The sequence below is a fragment of the Anolis carolinensis genome, chromosome 2, assembly GCF_035594765.1.
Source record: "Anolis carolinensis isolate JA03-04 chromosome 2, rAnoCar3.1.pri, whole genome shotgun sequence".
Classification (NCBI taxonomy): Eukaryota; Metazoa; Chordata; class Lepidosauria; order Squamata; family Dactyloidae; genus Anolis; species Anolis carolinensis.
The window spans coordinates 323,660,437-323,675,990 of record NC_085842.1 but is presented as its reverse complement, the minus strand read 5'-3'; the positions used below and the strand labels follow the sequence as shown (position 1 = coordinate 323,675,990).

Sequence of the window (15,554 nt, the reverse complement as noted above, 5' to 3'; positions counted from 1 at the left end):
TAGAGTTGGAGGAGACCCCCCCCCCCCCCGGGGGTCATTCTAAACAGGAAAACACAATCCAAACCCTCCCGACAGATGGCCATCCAGCCTCTCCCTAAAAACCTCAAAGGAAAGAAACTTCAGGTTGTTGTTTTCTGGGCTGGATGGCCATGTTCCAGAAATATTATCTCCTGACGTTTCACCCACATCTGTGGCAGGTATCCACAGTGAACTACCTCTCCCTGACTTTGACACATTTCGCACTTTGGCCCAGATCTCTGTATTAATTTCCTGTTTTAACGCTTTATTTTGTATGGTGACCTTTTATGACTGTTTTTATCGATGCTGATGTTTTATTGTTTTATTGTTGTGTAATTTGTTTTATTGTTTTGTTTTTGCTTCTATATTGCTGTGTCTGGGCAAGGCCCCATGTAAGCCGCCCTGAGTCCCTTCAGGGAGATGGGGTGGGGTATAAGAATAAAGTTGTTGTTATTATTATTATTATTATTATTATTTCCCCAGAGGTTGTTAGATATGTGTAGAAACTAAGCAAGGAAGGTTTATATATCTGTGGAAGCTCCAGGGTGGGGGAAAGAACTCTTGTCTGTGTGGATGTTGTAATTAATCACCTTGATTAGCATTAAATGGCCTTCCAAACTTCATATCCTGGCCTGGGGGAATCTTTTTTTCAGAGTTGTTAGCTGCCCCTGATTGACTCATGTCTGGAATTCTTCTGTTTTCTAAGTGTTCTTCTTTACTGACTGTCTTGATTTTAGAGTTTTTTTTTATACCGGGCGCCAGATTTTGTTCATTTTCATGGTTTCCTCCTTTCTGTTGAAGTTGTCCACATGCTTCTTGTGGATTTCAGTGGCTTTTCTATGTAGTCTGATATGATAGTTGTTAGAGTGGTCGAGCATTTCTGTGTTCTCAAATAATATGCTGTGTCCAGGTTGGTCCATCAAGTGCTCAACCTCTGAGGATGCCTGCCACAGATGTGGGTGAAACGTCAGGAGAGAATGCTTCTGGAACATGGCCATACAGCCTGGGAAACGCATAACAACCCTGTGATTCTGGCCATGAAAGCCTTTGACAACGAAAGAAACTTCATTGCCCCATGTTCCTCTGTTAAACAGCTTGTATCATCAGGAGATCCTTTCTAATGTTGAAGTGGAGTGTCTTTCCCTGCCATTTGGATTCAATAAAGGCAAAGTCAGCAGGAAGCAACAAGATGAGAAAGCCTGCGTTTGGAATGGAAACAATGGAAAGCTACCACAGTTGGAAACACTGCCCTTGGGGAGCGATGCTGGGGAAGGCAAGTTTCTAAGACAGTGCTTCTACTTCCATATAAAAACCAGATTACAGTAGAATCTCACTTATCCAACCTTCACTTATCCAATGTCCTATATTATCCAACGCAGTCAGCCTTTTAGTAGCAATGTTTTTGTAGTCAATGTTTTCAATACATTGCAATGTTTTGGTGCTAAAGTCGTGAATACAGTAATTACTACATAATGTTACCGTGTATTGAACTGCTTTTTCTGTCGATTTGTTGTAAAACATGATGCTTTGGTGCTTAATTTGTAAACTTATAATTTGAGGTTTAAGAAGTTTTTCCTTAATCCCTCCTTATTATCCAATATTTTCGCTTGTCCAATGTTCTGCTGAACCATTTATGTTGGATAAGTAAAACTCTACTGTATCTCTCCTGATGTTTCACCTGCATCTGTGGCTAATGACATCTTCAGAGGCCTGTTGGCAACCACCACACCAAGGACCTTTTCAGACCTGTCGGAAGATGAGATTCCACACCTGGATCAGCTGTTGCAATTTAAGACAGGAGTGAAGACCTATCTCTTCTGGCAGGCCTACCTGGACAGTTTGAAGGACGAATTATAAACCTGCATCCTATGTTTAATCGCTGTTTTGTGTATTTTAATATGTATCTTGTGGAAATATGTTTTAATATCTATATTCTAAAGAATGTGCTGTCGAAGGCTTTCGTGGCTGGAATCACTGGGTTGCTGTGAGTTTTCCGGGCTGTTTGGCCATGCTCCAGAAGCATTCTCTCCTAACGTTTCGCCCACATCTATGGCAGGCATCCTCAGAGGTTGTGAGGTCTGTTGGAAACTAGGCAAGTGGGGCTTATATACCTGTAGAATAATGTCCAGGGTGGGAGAAAGAGAATTCTTGTCTATTGGAGACAAGTGTGAATGTTGCAATTGGCCAGCTTGATTAGCATTGAATAGCATCTCAGCTTCAAAGTCTGGCTGCCTCCTGCCTGGGGGAGTCTTTGGTTGAGAGGTGTTAGCTGACTCCAGATGACGTAGTGGACTAAGTGACTTGAAGGTTGGGCTGCTGACCTGAAGGCTGCCATGTTCGAATCCCACCCGGGGAGAGCGCAGATGAGCTCCCTCTATCAGCTCCAGCTCCATGCGGGGACATGAGAGAAGCCTCCCACATGAATGGTAAAAACATCAAAACATCCGGGTGTCCCCTGGGCAACATCCTTGCAGACGGCCAATTCTCTCACACCAGAAGCAACTCAAGTTGCTCCTGACACGAAAAAAAAAATGCTGCTCCTAATTAATTCCTGTCTGGAATCCCCCTGTTTTCTGAGTGTTGTTCTTTATTGGCTGTCCTGATTTTAGATTTTTTTTACATACTGGGAGGCAGATTTTGCTCCATTTTCATGGTGAGCCGCCAGACCTTGAAGCTGCAAGGCTATTCAGTGCTAATCAAGGTGGTCAATGGCAGCATTCACACTTGCCTCCAATAGACAAGAATTCTTTCTCCCACCCTGGACATCATTCCACAGGGATATATATCAACCCCACTTGCTCAGTTCCCAACAGGTCTCACAACCTCTGAGGATACCTGCCACAGAGGTGGGCGAAACGTTAGGAGAGAATGCTTCTGGAACATGGCCAGGCAGCATGAAAAACTCACAATCACCTGTAAGGAGATGATGATGATGATGATGATGATGATTAGGGCACACAGGGATTTGTGGGGGAATTAATTCCTTTCGGGGACTGCAGCTCCCGGAATCCTGGCTGCAAAAGGCAGGGCCGTAGCCAGAAAAAAATCGTATCTCCTCCTACGAACCTGCTAGGTTGTTAAGATCATCTGGAGAGGCCCTGCTCTCAGTCCCAGCTGCCTCGCAGGCGTGGCTGGTGGGAACGAGGGACAGGGCCTTCTCGGTGGCGGCTCCCTGGCTGTGGAATGCCCTCCTCAGTAGTCTTCGACAAGCTCCAACTCTCCTAGGTTTCAGGAAAGCCGTGAAGACATAGGACGTGAATTGATAGGACGTGAATTAAGATGCACACAAAGGTATTAGAGCACCTTATAGTAAGGTAAAGGTTTCCCTGACATTAAGTCCAGTTGTGTCTGACTCTGGAGGTTGGTGCTCATCTCCATTTCTAAGCCGAAGAGCCGGCGTTGTCCGTAGACACCTCCAAGGTCATGTGTCCTGTATGGAGCACCGTTACCTTCCCACCGGAGCGGTACCTATTGATTTACTCACATTGGCATGTTTTCGAACTGCTAGGTTGGCAGGAGCTGGAGCTAACAGCGGGCGCTCACTCCGCTCCTGGGATTTGAACCTGGGACCTTTTGGTCCGCAAGTTCACCAGCTCAGCACTTTAACACACTGTGCCACCGGGGCCCCCCTGAATTTAACTATACATGCATTTTAAATTTTATAATTCATGGTTTAATAGAGTCTAGTTAGAGTTTTAATGGATGTGGTACTGTTTATTGATATGTCGTCGTTTTATTGAATGTATTTTGGCCAATGTAGTTTGCTGACTATGGAGCCCTGGTGGCAAAGTGCATTAAAGCACTGAGCTGGAGACCGGAAGGTCCCAGGTTCAAACCCCGGGAGCGCCAGGAGCGGCCGCTGTTAGCTCCAGCTCCTGCTAACCTAGCAGTTCAAAAACATGCAAACATGGCTATGTGCCCAGGCTTTCGAAGATTAAATGATAAAGACGACCCGGACTGATTTACGGCTACAGCACGAGGATTTTGGAGGAATGGATTTTAATCATATGTTTTATATTTTTATATTGTTTTAATTGGATTTTCATTGCTGTTTTAATTATGTGTAGGCATCGAATTGTTGCCAGTTTTGTACGCCGCCCTGAGTCCCTTCGGGTGAGAAGGGCGGGATATAAATGTTGGAAATAAATAAATAAATAAAATGTGAGTAGATCAATAGGTACCGCTCCGGCGGGAAGGTAACGGTGCTCCATGCAGTCCTGCCAGTGGCCACATGACCTTGGAGGTGTCTACGGACAACGCTGGCTCTTTGGCTTAGAAATGGAGATGAGCACCAACCCCCAGAGTGTGAGTAGATCAATAGGTACCGCTCCGGCGGGAAGGTAACGGCGCTCCATGCAGTCCTGCCAGTGGCCACATGACCTTGGAGGTGTCTACGGACAACGCTGGCTCTTCGGCTTAGAAATGGAGATGAGCACCAACCCCCAGAGTGTGAGTAGATCAATAGGTACCGCTCCGGCGGGAAGGTAACGGCGCTCCATGCAGTCCTGCCAGTGGCCACATGACCTTGGAGGTGTCTACGGACAACGCCGGCTCTTTGGCTTAGAAATGGAGATGAGCACCAACCCCCAGACACGACTGGACTTAACGTCAGGGGAAAACCTTTACCTTAAGTACTTTGCTGTTTATATTCTGTCCTTACGTTGTTTGGGCCGTTGCCCCATGTAAGCCGCCCCAAGTCCCCATAGAATCATAGAATCATAGAATAGTAGAGTTGGAAGAGACCTCATGGGCCATCTAGTCCAACCCCCTGCTAAGAAGCAGGAAATCGCATTCAAAGCACCCCCGACAGATGGCCATCCAGCCTCTGCTTAAAAGCCTCCAAAGAAGGAGCCTCCACCACGGCCTGGGGCAGAGAGTTCCACTGCCGAACAGCCCTTCTCACAGTGAGGAAGTTCTTCCTGATGTTCAGGTGGAATCTCCTTTCCTGTAGTTTGAAGCCATTGTTCCCTTGTGTCCTAGTCTGCAGGGCAGCAGAAAACAAGCTCCCTCCCTCCTGCCTATGACTTCCCTTCACGTATTTGTACATGGCTCTCATGTCTCCTCTCAGCCTTCTCTTCTGCAGGCTAAACATGCCCAGCTCTTTAAGCCGCTCCTCATAGGGCTTGTTCTCCAGACCCTTGATCATTTTAGTCACCCTCCTCTGGACGCTTTCCAGCTTGTCAACATCTCCCTTCAACTGTGGTGCCCAAAATTGGACACAGTGTGATTCCAGGTAAAGTGGTCTGACCAAGGCAGAATAGAGCATGGGGAGCATGAAGAATAGAGGGGGAGCATGAGCATCTCCCATGGGGAGATGGTGGCGGGGTATAAAGTTTTATTATTATTATTATTATTATTATTATTATTATTATTATTATTATTATTATTTATTAACCACTGACCCCCTCTGCCTGACCCCCCCCCTTTCTAGACCCATGTCTGTGTGTGAATGCCCACCGACGCGTGTCACTGGCTGACTGGGTTCCAGACCCCAGTCTCCTCCTCCTCCTCCTCCTCCTCCTCCTCCTCCCCTCCCTCTTTCTCTCCCCTCCCTCCCTCCCTCTCTGCAGCTGAGCATCCTTCTCCACTTGGGTACCAGTCGCCTCTCAGCATCCTTCATCATCCCGAACGGCGGGCGCTTCCGGGGAAGGAGGGAAGGAGAGAAGGGGGAAAAGGGAGCCCACCCAGGCAGCCAGGCAGCCAGGCAGGCAGGCAGCCGCATCCCCCTCCTCCCTGCCAGGCTTGGCCCCCGACTCCTCCTCGCCTGGCGGACCCCGAGCAAGAGAGACCCCGATGGGCATCTCCTGGGCGGCTTGCTAGGCGTGGAAGCCCCCACCCTCTTCTCTGGTGAGTGGGAGACCCCCCGGTGGGGGGGAGGGGGGGCAGAAGGACCCCCTGGTGTGGGGAGAGGGAGGGGGGAGAGGGAAAAGACCTAGAAACAGCATTAACCCCTCCCTATTCAGATCTCCCGCTGAGCCGCCTGAAGTCGGGTCCAGCCATGCATTTGGAGAAGAGTTCATTCTCCCGTTTGTTTTCATTCCATTTGGTGTGGTCTCTTTATAAATGCAGACCTGAGTAGTTGCTTTTTTGAATGTAATGTTGTGAACTGCTTTGCATCTGTTGGAGGTGAATAAATGAATTTATTTAGCGTCCAGAGGAGGGCGACTAAAACGATCAAAGGTTCTGGAGAACAAACCCTATGAGGAGCGGCTTAAAGAGCTGGGCATGTTTAGCCTGCGGAAGAGAAGGCTGAGAGGAGACATGATGTATAAAGATGTGAGGGGAAGTCATAGGGAGGAGGGAGCAAGCTTGTTTTCTGATGCCCTAGGATGCAGAACAATGGCTTCAAACTACAGGAAAGGAAATTCCACCTGAACATTAGGAAGAACTTCCTCACTGTGAGAAGGGCTGTTCAGCAGTGGAACTCTCTGCCACAGAGTATGGTGGAGGCTCCTTCTTTGGAGGCTGGATGGCCATCTGTCGGGGGTGCTTTGAATGCGATTTCCTGCTTCTTGCAGGGGGTTGGACTAGATGGCCCGTGAGGTCTCTTCCAACTCTACGATTCTATGATTCTATTTATTTACAACATTTCTACCCCACCCTTCTCACCCAAGGGGACTCAGGGCGGCTTACAACAACTGGCAAAATTCAATGCCAAACAAATTAATAAGAAGCAGCATCACATCTAAAATCATTAACCATAATCCATAAAATACAAGAGTCAAGCTTAAAACATATAGTTACTTCTTATCATTCTTCCAAGGAACCATTGCACATAAACCTAAGTTCAGACCTTATAAATGAAGATGATCATCACCATCATCATAGCAACCACTCTTGCGCAAATCCTCCCCATCATTGAGGGTTTCATTGAGTCTGCTCTGTGTCATCCATTGAACCTGGGAGATTTTTTGCAGGAGGCAGGGGGGCAAAGAGGATGCTAAAGGTGATTGATGGGGTCTTTGCAAAGGAATGTGATGGGGTCTTGTGGATGAATGTGGTAGGGTTTTGTGGATGAATGTGGTGGGGTCTTGTGGTTGAATGTGATGGGGTCTTGTGGATGAGTGTGATGGGGTCTTGTGGATGAATGTGGTAGGGTTTTGTGGATGAATGTGGTGGGGTCTTGTGGTTGAATGTGATGGGATCTTACCAATGAATGTGATGGGGTCTTATGAATGAATGTGGTGGGGTCTTGTGGTTGAATGTGATGGGGTCTTGTGGATGAATGTGATGGGGTCTTGTGGATGAATGTGATGGGGTCTTGTGGATGAATGTGATGGGGTCTTGTGGATGAATGTGATGGGGTCTTGTGGTTGAATGTGGTAGGGTCTTGTGGTTGAATGTGGTGGGGTCTTGTGGATGAATGTGATGGGATCTTACCAATGAATGTGATGGGGTCTTATGAATGAATGTGGTGGGGTCTTGTGGATGAATGTGGTGGGGTCTTGTGGTTGAATGTGATGGGGTCTTATGAATGAATGTGGTGGGGTCTTATGAATGAATGTGGTGGGGTCTTGTGGTTGAATGTGGTGGGGTCTTGTGGTTGAATGTGATGGGGTCTTGTGGTTGAATGTGATGGGATCTTACCAATGAATGTGGTGGGGTCTTATGAATGAATGTGGTGGGGTCTTGTGGATGAATGTGATGGGATCTTACCAATGAATGTGATGGGGTCTTATGAATGAATGTGGTGGGGTCTTGTGGATGAATGTGGTGGGGTCTTGTGGTTGAATGTGATGGGGTCTTATGAATGAATGTGGTGGGGTCTTATGAATGAATGTGGTGGGGTCTTGTGGTTGAATGTGGTGGGGTCTTGTGGTTGAATGTGATGGGGTCTTGTGGTTGAATGTGATGGGATCTTACCAATGAATGTGGTGGGGTCTTGTGGTTGAATGTGATGGGGTCTTGTGGGTGAATGTGATGGGATCTTACCAATGAATGTGATGGGGTCTTATGAATGAATGTGGTGGGGTCTTGTGGGTGAATGTGGTGGGGTTTTGTGGTTGAATGTGATGGGATCTTACCAATAAATGTGATGGGGTCTTATGAATGAATGTGGTGGGGTCTTGTGGTTGAATGTGATGGGGTCTTGCTCAGGGCTGTTGTGGGTGATGCACTACTTTTGGCTGTTTCTCCATTCCCTTCGTAAACCAGATCCCAAAAGAAGGAGGAGGCTTGAGTTGGGGTTGATTGGGGGGGGGGGGGGATTTGTGCTGCAAGTGGGAGTTTCCCCAATTCTGCATTTGGAGAGCCTTAGGGCCCTTCAGAGTTGTTTAAAAGAAGCAACCCAATCTGCAATGGGTTCCTGTGAGTTTTCCAAGCAGTATAGCCATGTTCCAGAAGCAGCATTTTCTCCTGATGTTTCACCCACATCTATGGCAGGCATCCTCAGAGGTTGTGAGGTATATACAGGATGCCTGCCATAGAAGTGGGTGAAACGTCAGGAGAGAATGCTCCTGGAACATGGACATACAGCCCGGAAAACTCACAGCAACGTAGTGATTCCGGCCATGAAAGCCTTCGACAGCACATTAGGAAGAATCTCCAGATGGTTCAAGACCTGGGTTGCTGTGCGTTTTCCGGGCTGTCTGGTCATGTTTCAGCAGCATTCTCTCCTGACATTTTGCCTGCTTCTGTGGCTACTGGCATGTTCAGAGGTTCTGTTGACAGTGAAGCAAGTGCAATGTATATATCCCTGTGGAATAATGTCCAGGGTGGAAGAAAGAACCCTTGTCTATGTAAAGCAAGTGTGAATGTTGCAATTAGCAAGCTTGAATAGCATGGAGTAGCCAAGAAGTGAGGGTATCTGCATAGAGGACGCCTGGCTTCTATTGCCTGGAGGCATCCTCTGTTTGAGAGGTGTTCAAGATCAGTTTGATCATGGAATCTGCTGCCACCTGGGTGTTGGGTTGACCTTCTCTTATGGGATCCTTTAAGGCTGCTCATTTATTCCATCATCATCATCATCATCATCATCATCATCATCATCATATCTATTTATACCCCACTTTAGACTCAAACAATAGCAGTTTCAGAAATGTTTTTTCAATGCCCCAATATATATATATATATATATATATATATATATATATATATATACACACACACACACACACACACACACACACACACACACTCCTATAAAAACAACTAGTTTTATATCATGCATATACCTCACAACCTCTGAGGATGCCTGCCATAGATGTGCCATAGATGTGGGTGAAACGTCAGGAGAGAATGCTTCTGGAACATGGCCATACAGCCCGGAAAACACACAACAACCCTGTGATCCCGACCATGAAAGCCTTCAACAACACGTATAATGTTATTATTTCCAATCTGAACACATCCCATCCCCAAATCACACAGCATTCTCCAAGGGAGAGGGAAATGGTTTGGAGGGCGGAAAGTGATTGGAGAAAGCACAGCAGGGAGTCCTTTTGGGTAACTGGAATACATAGATGTGCCATAGATAGGGTTAAGCAGCCCGGAAAACTCACAGCTACCCAGTGATTCTGGCCATGAAAGCCTTCAACAACACATCAGATCTGCAATATGACAATAAATACTTCGTAGTAATAGAAAGGAAGGCACCTGCTCACCTTGGGCCAGGTGGAGAGCATCAAATGGGCAGAGGAATGTGGAGGAGGAGGAGGATCAGGTCATGCGGTTGGTGCAGAGCCTCTTTGGGGAGGTTGGCATCATTTTGTGAAGGTCTGCCAAGGAAGGAGGCATTGCCAGGCCTGAAAAGGAAGGCAAAAGGAGGGCCTGGGGGGCAGGGGAGACCCCCAAACGGAGTGAAGCATCAGAGCGGTTTGGTATTGGAAGAGGCACGTGCCTTGATGCAGATGGAATAGAGCTGCAGCAAGTGACTTCAGCAGCAACAGGATCCTTTGCACCAGCCTCCAGGGAGAGAGAGAGAGAGAGGCCCCACATGTCCACCCCAAAGCACATCTACACCCCATGTTCTGGCTTCACAACATGCCTTGGAAGAGGTCTGCGGTGCCAGAGGGGCCACAGGGCAGTCCTAAGGCAAGTTTACCCCAGAAAAGCCCAAACTGAGCCCTTTAATCCAGCCCATGATCCTGCCATCGGCTGGTTCTGACTTCACAATATTGTCTTGGGGTGCCATAGAGGACATTGGACATTGTCATGGCATGTGGCCCTAAAAGGGTGGCATCTTCAAGGGGTCAAGAGCCTTGGCTTGTGTGTATCTTCCATTTCCCTCTCTCTCCACCCAGTACCAAGGAAAGGACTCCCAAAAAAACTCCCTTGCTTCAGCAGCCCCACATCTCCACCCCAAAGCCCCTTCCTCCATGTCCTGCGTTCACAACATGCCTTGGACGAGGTCTGTTGTGCAAGAATAGAATAATAATAATAATAATAATAATAATAATAATAATAATAATAATAATAATCAGCTGATGACCCAAAATGCAGACTGTGCAAGGAAACCGACGAAACCATTGATCATATCCTCAGCTGCTGTAAGAAAATCGCACAGACAGACTACAAACAGAGGCACAACTATGTGGCCCAAATGATTCATTGGAACTTATGTCTCAAGTACCACCTCCCAGCAGCAAAGAACTGGTGGGATCACAAACCTGCAAAAGTATTGGAAAATGAACATGCAAAGATACTGTGGGACTTCCGAATCCAGACTGACAAAGTTCTGGAACACAACACACCAGACATCACAGTTGTGGAAAAGAACAAGGTTTGGATCATTGATGTTGCCATCCCAGGTGACAGTCGCATAGATGAAAAACAACAGGAAAAACTCAGCCGCTATCAGGACCTCAAGATTGAACTGCAAAGACTCTGGCAGAAACCAGTACAGGTGGTCCCGGTGGTGATGGGCACACTGGGTGCTGTGCCAAAAGATCTCAGCCGGCATTTGGAAACAATAGACATTGACAAAATCACCATCTGCCAACTGCAAAAGGCCACCCTACTGGGATCTGCACACATCATCAGAAAATACATCACACAGTCCTAGACACTTGGGAAGTGTTCGACTTGTGGTTTTGCGAAACGAAATCCAGCATATCTATCTTGTTTGCTGTGCCATACAACGTTGTTGTGTTGATAATAATAATAATAATAATAATAATAATAATAATAATAATAATAATAAGTTTATTTATATCCCGCCTCCATCTCCCCCGAAGGGGACTCGCGGCGGCTCACAGCAAAATGAGATACAAAACAATGATAAAATAAAATATGAAACATCAAAGAACAATAATAAAAACCAATAATAATATGTACACAGCAGCCGAAAAAACACAACAATATTGTCATTGCACTATTGCGCCACGAAATTAAATGCCTTCCCCAGCACACACCACAAAACAACACACCCATCCCTCCACACCACATCGCCATAGGGCATTGCCAAGGCAAGTCACCCCCAGAAAACACATAAAGAATCATAGAATAGTAGAGTTGGAAGAAACCTCATGGGCCATCTAGTCCAACCCCTGCCAAGAAGCAGAAAAACGCATTCAATGAACCCCTTAACCCACCCCCATCATCCCTCCACCTCCCAGTTTTGGTAATAAGGCTACAAGGCAGTGACAAGGCAACCCCTCCTCAAAAAGACCCCAAATACCAACTAGAGAAACCCCAAACGGTGTCCTTTCCTCCACCTTGTGGTCCCTCCATCTCCTGTTTCTGACTTCACAACATTGCCTTGGGTTGCAGAGGGCAGTGCCGCAAAAGTGTGGCACCATGAAGGAGCAAGGAGCCCAACTTGTGTGTATCTACCTTCCATTTCCCTCTCTCATTTCCATTTCTAAGCCAAAGAGCCAGCGTTGTCCATAGATACCTCCAAAGTCATGTGGCCATAGGCATGACTGCATGGAGCGCCGTTACCTTCCCGACGGAGCAGTACCTATTGATCTACTCATGCTCTGGGGGTTGGTGCTCATCTCCATTTCTAAGCCAAAGAGCTGGCGTTGTCCGGAGACACCTCCAAGGTCATGTGGCTATTGGCATGACTGCATGGAGCGCTGTTACCTTCCTGACGGAGCAGTACCTATTGATCTACTCACGCTCTGGGGGCTCCATTTCTAAGCCAAAGAGCCAGCGTTGTCCATAAACACCTCCAAAGTCATGTGGCCATAGGCATGACTGCATGGAGCGCCGTTACCTTCCCGACGGAGCAGTACGTATTGATCTACTCATGCTCTGGGGGTTGGTGCTCATCTCCATTTCTAAGCCGAAGAGCCGGCGTTGTCCGTAGACACCTCCAAGGTCATGTGATGGCATGGAGCGCTGTTACCTTCCCGACGGAGCAGTACCTCTTGATCTACTCACGCTCTGGGGGTTGGTGCTCATCTCCATTTCTAAGCCAAAGAGCTGGCGTTGTCCGTAGACACCTCCAAGGTCATGTGATGGCATGGAGCGCTGTTACTTTCCCGATGGAGCAGTACCTATTGATCTACTCACGCTCTGGGGGTTGGTGCTCATCTCCATTTCTAAGCCAAAGAGCCGGCGTTGTCCGTAGACACCTCCAAGGTCATGTGGCTATTGGCATGACTGCATGGAGTGCTGTTACCTTCCCGACGGAGCAGTACCTATTGATCTACTCACGCTCTGGGGGCTCCATTTCTAAGCCAAAGAGCCAGCGTTGTCCATAAACACCTCCAAAGTCATGTGGCCGTAGGCATGACTGCATGGAGCGCCGTTACCTTCCCGACGGAGCAGTACCTATTAATCTACTCATGCTCTGGGGGTTGGTGGTCATCTCCATTTCTAAGCCGAAGAGCCGCCGTTGTCCGTAGACACCTCCAAGGTCATGTGATGGCATGGAGCGCCGTTACATTCCCGACGGAGCAGTACCTATTGATCTACTCACGCTCTGGGGGTTGGTGCTCATCTCCATTTCTAAGCCGAAGAGCCGCCGTTGTCCGTAGACACCTCCAAGGTCATGTGATGGCATGGAGCGCCGTTACATTCCCGACGGAGCAGTACCTATTGATCTACTCACGCTCTGGGGGTTGGTGCTCATCTCCATTTCTAAGCCAAAGAGCCGGCGTTGTCCGTAGACACCTCCAAGGTCATGTGACGGCATGGAGCGCCGTTACCTTCCCGACGGAGCAGTACCTATTGATCTACTCACGCTCTGGGGGTTGGTGCTCATCTCCATTTCTAAGCCAAAGAGCCGGCGTTGTCCGTAGACACCTCCAAGGTCATGTGGCTATTGGCATGACTGCATGGAGCGCTGTTACCTTCCTGACGGAGCAGTACCTATTGATCTACTCACGCTCTGGGGGCTCCATTTCTAAGCCAAAGAGCCAGCGTTGTCCATAAACACCTCCAAAGTCATGTGGCCATAGGCATGACTGCATGGAGCGCTGTTACCTTCCCGACTGAGCAGTACCTATTGATCTACTCACATTTGCATATTTTCGAACTGCTAGGAAGGCAGAAGCAGGGGCCAATAGCAGGTGCTTATTCCGCTCCGCAGATTCGAACCTGGGACCTTTTGGTCTGCAAGTTCAGCAGCTCAGCGATTTAACACACTGCGCCTCCGGAGAGCCCGTCCTAAAATCCATGGACCAGCAGCCAGATAGCGACTCCCTAGCCCTTTCCTCCACCGTACAGTTCCTCCATCCAGGCCTGCATTTATTACATTTCTTAAGGAATCCCAGTTCTCCTACTTGGTGCCCGGGGTGGCAGAGGCTCATCTTTCCATTCCCTTGATAGGCAAAAGGACAACCAATAATAATAAATAATAATAAAACTTTATTTATATCCCGCCACTATCTCCACGCAGGGACTCGGGGCGGCTTACATGGGACAGAAGCCCAAACAACATAGAACAAAACATAGGCAACATAATACAAATCTATATATATAAAAGAGTGATGGCATCACGGCAATTCACAAAACAACAAAAGTACAGGCCCCCCAACCTCAAAATTTGACAACACAACCCATCATCCACGCTTCAGGGTTGATACAACAAAAAGAAAAGAAAAATAAAGTCCTAATTAGAGGAAGAGGAATAATTGTTTTTATCCAATTGCTGCCAGTTACAAAGCTAAGTTCCACCCACTTGGTCTCCTAGCAACACACTCAGCCCAGGGGACAGGCACAAGAGTTTGGAGAGACCCCTAAGGGCCATCTAGCCCAACCCTTTCTACTATGCAGCAGGACACAATGCAAGCATTCACAACACATGGACAACATATAAATACTATACAATAGTACACAGGGACATAGACCCCCTCTACCCTCACCAGTTTCACAGTACACAAACAACCAAATGCATACTAAACATAAGGACAGCCATACAACAGACATTCAATACCACCAGTATCTCAACAAGTTCTCACCAACACCACCAGACAATGCCACAGCAAAGCGTGGCCGGGCATAGCTAGTCACACTATAAAAAGATAAAACAGTAATATAATATATCAATTAAAACAAAAATACAAGATAAAAAATTGCATTTAAAACACATAAATGGTACCAAGGCAAGAGTCCACCCTGCCTTTCGTTTTTGCACATGCCTGCCTTCCCTGTAATTTCTTAACAGCCCCACCATTTAGTCCTGATGCTCACTATTTATTTTATGAATGTTATTTTACTGTTATTGTTTTAATTCTATATCCTGTCATTGTATTGTTTTATCTGTTGATCGGGCTTGGTTCCCATGTGAACCTCTCCGAGTCCCCTCGGGGAGATAGAAGCGGGTTATTAATAACGTTATTATTATTATTATTATTATTATTATTATTATTATTATTATTATTACTGCTTGAGAGACGCAAACATCCACCCCACGTGTGTCTCTATCTCTCTCTGTGTGTGTCAGCCACGCGTGCACCGATCCCGTGATACCTCCGCAATGCAAACTCACCAAAGGGCTGTTTGAGTAGCGAAGGAAGGATTTGCAGAATGGAAGGGACATTAATTCCCCATCCAATGCTCCGAAGCAACATTTATCTAAGAAAATAATAGAGTAGAGCAGGAATTTGCCACACAGGAAGGCACAATCAAAACGCCCCCGACAGATGGCCATGCAGCCCCTGTTTATAAAATCATAGAGTTGGAAGATGCACCCAAAGGTCATCCAATCTGACCCCTTCTATCATGCAGGAAGGCACAATCCAAACCCTGCCAACAGATGCCCATCCAGCCCCTGTTGGGAAACCTCCAGAGAAGAAAACTTCACCGGACTCCCAACGCAGTCTGTAGTACACTAAAATTGGAAAGGGACTCTGCAAGGTCATCCAGTCCAACCCCCTTCTGCGAGGAAGGAAGGCACAATCCAAGCCCTCCCGACAGATGGCCATCTAGAGTTGGAAAGGATTCCTTTTGTATCAGGAGTGACTTGAGGAACTGGTGTGAGAGGATTGGCCATCTGCAGGGACGTTGCCCAGGGGACATCCAGATGTTTTGCCATCCTGTGGGGAGGCTTCTCCCCGCATGGGAAGCTGGAGCTGACAGATGGGAGCTCACCCCACTCCCCAGATTCGAACCACCAACCTTTCGGTTAGCAGACATGCTGGCACAAG

General features: G+C 47.3%; 1 protein-coding gene across 1 annotated transcript in view; it reads left to right on the top strand.

Annotated features, from left to right (window-relative positions):
• The first annotated feature begins 5,592 nt into the window (after positions 1-5,592).
• Positions 5,593-15,554, top strand: part of phf24 (PHD finger protein 24) — an 84,972-nt gene continuing 75,010 nt past the window's right edge. Inside the window, exon 1 of the mRNA XM_062972649.1 lies at positions 5,593-5,865. The gene's annotated coding sequence lies outside the window, so the exon portion shown is untranslated. The remainder of the gene's footprint in view (positions 5,866-15,554) is intronic.